Source organism: Camellia sinensis, chromosome 15 (genome assembly GCF_055761805.1).
Source record: "Camellia sinensis isolate YWXY chromosome 15, ASM5576180v1, whole genome shotgun sequence".
NCBI lineage: Eukaryota > Viridiplantae > Streptophyta > Magnoliopsida > Ericales > Theaceae > Camellia > Camellia sinensis.
The window spans coordinates 30,202,307-30,205,906 of record NC_138975.1 but is presented as its reverse complement, the minus strand read 5'-3'; the positions used below and the strand labels follow the sequence as shown (position 1 = coordinate 30,205,906).

At 34.3% G+C, this 3,600-nt stretch overlaps 1 long non-coding RNA gene across 1 annotated transcript; it reads right to left on the bottom strand.

Annotated features, from left to right (window-relative positions):
* Positions 1 to 293: 293 nt before the first annotated feature.
* Positions 294 to 3,190, bottom strand: LOC114289291 (uncharacterized). The gene is made up of 2 exons (XR_014356830.1): positions 2,770 to 3,190; positions 294 to 712 (listed from the first exon to the last, which is right to left on the bottom strand). It is a non-coding gene; the product is annotated as an uncharacterized LOC114289291 (long non-coding RNA).
* Between the last annotated feature and the right edge of the window lie 410 nt (positions 3,191 to 3,600).

The window sequence follows — 3,600 nt, the reverse complement described above, 5'->3', positions numbered from 1 at the left end:
TGGCTGCCTACCCATTAAAAGAGATCTAGCGATTGAGTCTTCACAACCAGGACAGCTATGAGCTCATGATGTTAGGGTAAAACCTAGCCTTCAAGTTGGGTTAGTAACAAATTACCCCAATAAGAAGACTTCATATTGTGATTATATATCTCAGTAGCACACGAAATTCATTTCTAACATAATGTCCATGTGAAGAACACTCGCTCATCATGCCTAAACTCTATGCAGTACTTCTCAGGCGATAACATATCAACAAAGTATTGAATACAAAGATATACAGTACAAAAGAGATCTAGAAATAAGTGATATAACAATGAATTAATGAAGGCAAGTATACATCTAACAATTATCCGAACTATATCAATTTTTCTACATGCATATATTCTAATACTGCACCCTTTAATTCTATTACTAAGTGTTTACATAGTTATCTTCCAAATTGAGCACCCTTACCTGGTCTACCACTATATACCTTCCATCCCATGCTGAAGCTCAGAAGAACAGAGTGACATCCAGAAAAGAACAGCAAAGAAGATCTGCATGGCGTCTTGCAAGTTGCAACCTAGTTATCTTCTAAATCGAGAACCCTTGCCTGGTCTACCATTATTTTTTCCATCCCATGCTGAAGCCCAGAAGAAGAGGGACATCCAAAAAAGAACAGCAAAGAAGATCTGCAAGGTGTCTTGTACCCTAGACAAAGTTGCTGTAGGACCTGTTGCAGGAACAACAGAGGCTAGTGAAAACACAAAGACATGTTTATAACATAAACTAAAAATTAGAAAACAAGCCCTTTAAAAGCTTTAAGTTTATTCTTAAAGATGCGTTTAATTATCCCATAAAATTACATAGCACATAAAACACATTCAGTAACATTTGTGCAGTCATGCATGAAATTAAAAATTGATCACTGTCATATGCAGTAATGACTCCATACCAAAGGATAGCTTTGTACTTTGAATGCCATAGAGCACAATGGAAATAATGCATCATCATGATGGATCAGTCTATCAGTCGATCAATTGATAATGGGCTGTAGCAGTTGTCCCCACTGAGGTTTGGAAAATTGAAATGTTATATATGGTTTAAATATTTTTCAAAATTGTCCCCACTAAATTTTTGAAAATATAATTTTTTACCTATAAATTGATTTTTTATTTTTATTATTATTAATATGCTCTCACTAAAAATCAAAAATATAATTTCTATCTATGATTTTAAAAGTATTTTTTATTTGTCCTCTAAAATTTGGATTTTGCACTTCTAGAATTTCCAAACTGGCCATATATATTTGAGAATTTCTGCATTTAAGATTTTGTATATGAGATGAGATTGTTAAATAGGAATAAATTCCATATATGGTTTTGACCCCCTGAACAAAATCTCAGCTCTACACCTCCAGTTGATTTTCACTAACTAGAATTTCCAAGGACACCTAACATTATATGTTGGTGGGCTGAAGCCTTCTTCCGTAAAGCATGAGGTTTTGAAACTCCTTTAAAAAATTGTATCTAGCCCCTCCTAGCATTTATTATCTCCTAGTAGGTAATTCAGTTCAGATTTTTCTGATGAAAAACAACAATGTGATACCCTTTTATCTGAAGCAATGATGTATTTAGTTATGTTAGAGAGACAACTTATTGTAGGAGTGCCGTTAAAAGGAAAAGCATTCTCTCAACTTCATCAAAACTAACATTTTCTCTCTGACACAACTGCAAAATCATATGAAAAATGCCTTATACCCCCAGTGAGGTGGAAGCCCGTGATTGAGCGAAAAAAAACTGTTTTTTTTTGGGCTGTCAGCCAGTGGGGGCGCGCCACCTCACTGGGGGTGCGACCCCCACTGGGGGTATTTAGCACGGTTGAAAATCATATTTTCTTGTGATTACAACATCTCCAACCCTCCACTACTTTTTTCATCCAGCTTGATTTGATATGAACTACTCCAACCCTTTCCTTAAATTTTCATCAAAATCTTATTTAAAGTTAGCTCTCTTATCTAAAATTTCCCTTTCATTAAATTTGATGGGGAAAAAAAAAAAAATCATTTCCAATGCTTTATCTTTTTAAATTTGATGAATTCTTAATTTGATATAAAAACATGTTTCTCTCTTGACTTGATAAACATTTGGTGAAAGGATTGGATATGGTTTTTGAGTACTTTTTCATGAAATTTACATTCAACAAAAAAAGGGTTAATGATTGGAGATGCTCTAAGGTCAATCAAGTTCAAAATTACTTCTAGACAAAAATAATAGCTACTTCATATTTTGAAAGTGATCACTTTGCTCGCAACTGAGTTTCAATAAGTACCACTAAACACAATCTTCACTACTGTTCAAGCCATTATGACATGAATTTTTATATGATGGGCTGGTGTCAATAATCAAAATACCCATTTTCTCTAGCCAAAAAAATTCAAGATGAGGCTAAACTCTAAAATTAGATATATAAGCATACAAATAACAAACTAAAAACACTTCCCAAAATACAATTTTGGCTATTCAACATTCTCCACACTTCTAAGTTCTAACCCTCAAAATCAGCTATTAATTTTAATCACAATAAAAATTTTCATTTCCAGAACACACATGCGCAGCTATTTCAGCATAAATTTACAAGAATATTCCCATCACTACCGACAAGAAATCCAAAAAAAAAAAAAAAATCAACACATTTGAAACCGTGAACAAAAAACCCTAGACTAAAGTTCAACAAAATCAACATATATCATGAAATTACAAAGCATAAGAGTGTTAGAAACAGTAGTACCTTCGGATGGAGTTGGGTCGTCGCCGGTGGGTGGGTCAGGTTGAGGCGGCGGAGGGCCGCCGGGACTAGCGGCGAGGCACCGGCAGGGAAATCGGTGGGGATTTGGAGATGAACGGTGGAGATGAATCGTTAAAGGAAGATGATTTTGATGAGAGAGGAGACGAAGAGGAGGTGTTGAAATGGTACTCGTGGCGGGAGAGAAACTGAGTGCCATTTTTGGGCCAATTGGGAGTTAGGTTTCGGGTTGCCTTTTATAGGGCTAATAAACTGCGTCGGGTTGGGTCCGAAAAGAGGTAGGGGTTGTTTGGCTTCAAGCTTCCCAACCCAACAATCTTTTTTTTGTTTTCTTTTTTGGCATGGCTCTTCAAAGACTCAATTTGATCGGAATAATTGTAAGGAGATCTAACTTTCTTCCATGATCTGGATTGGAAGTTGTTCTTCACCCCAAATACATCCGATTTTTATTTTGATGATTTAAATTATTTATTTTATTAGATGATATCACTTAAAAAAATTAAAATAATTATAATTTATTCAATTTATTAAATTTGTTTTAAAAAAAAATACGCGACAAGTGTGTTTTTAAAAATAAATCATTTATTTTTTTGGTGATAAACGCGATAAATTAAATAAATTATAATTATCGAATCAATCTTTTTTTGTGTGGATATTAATATACATAATTAATCCTACAAAATGAACAATTTAAATTATTGAAACGAGATTATTAATAAATTCCACTAGACCAAAAAGCATGTTCGGATGGCCCCGTTTGTTTTCAGAGATAGAATGGAGCAGATCGATAGTGAGGGGATTAATAGTGAGGGGATT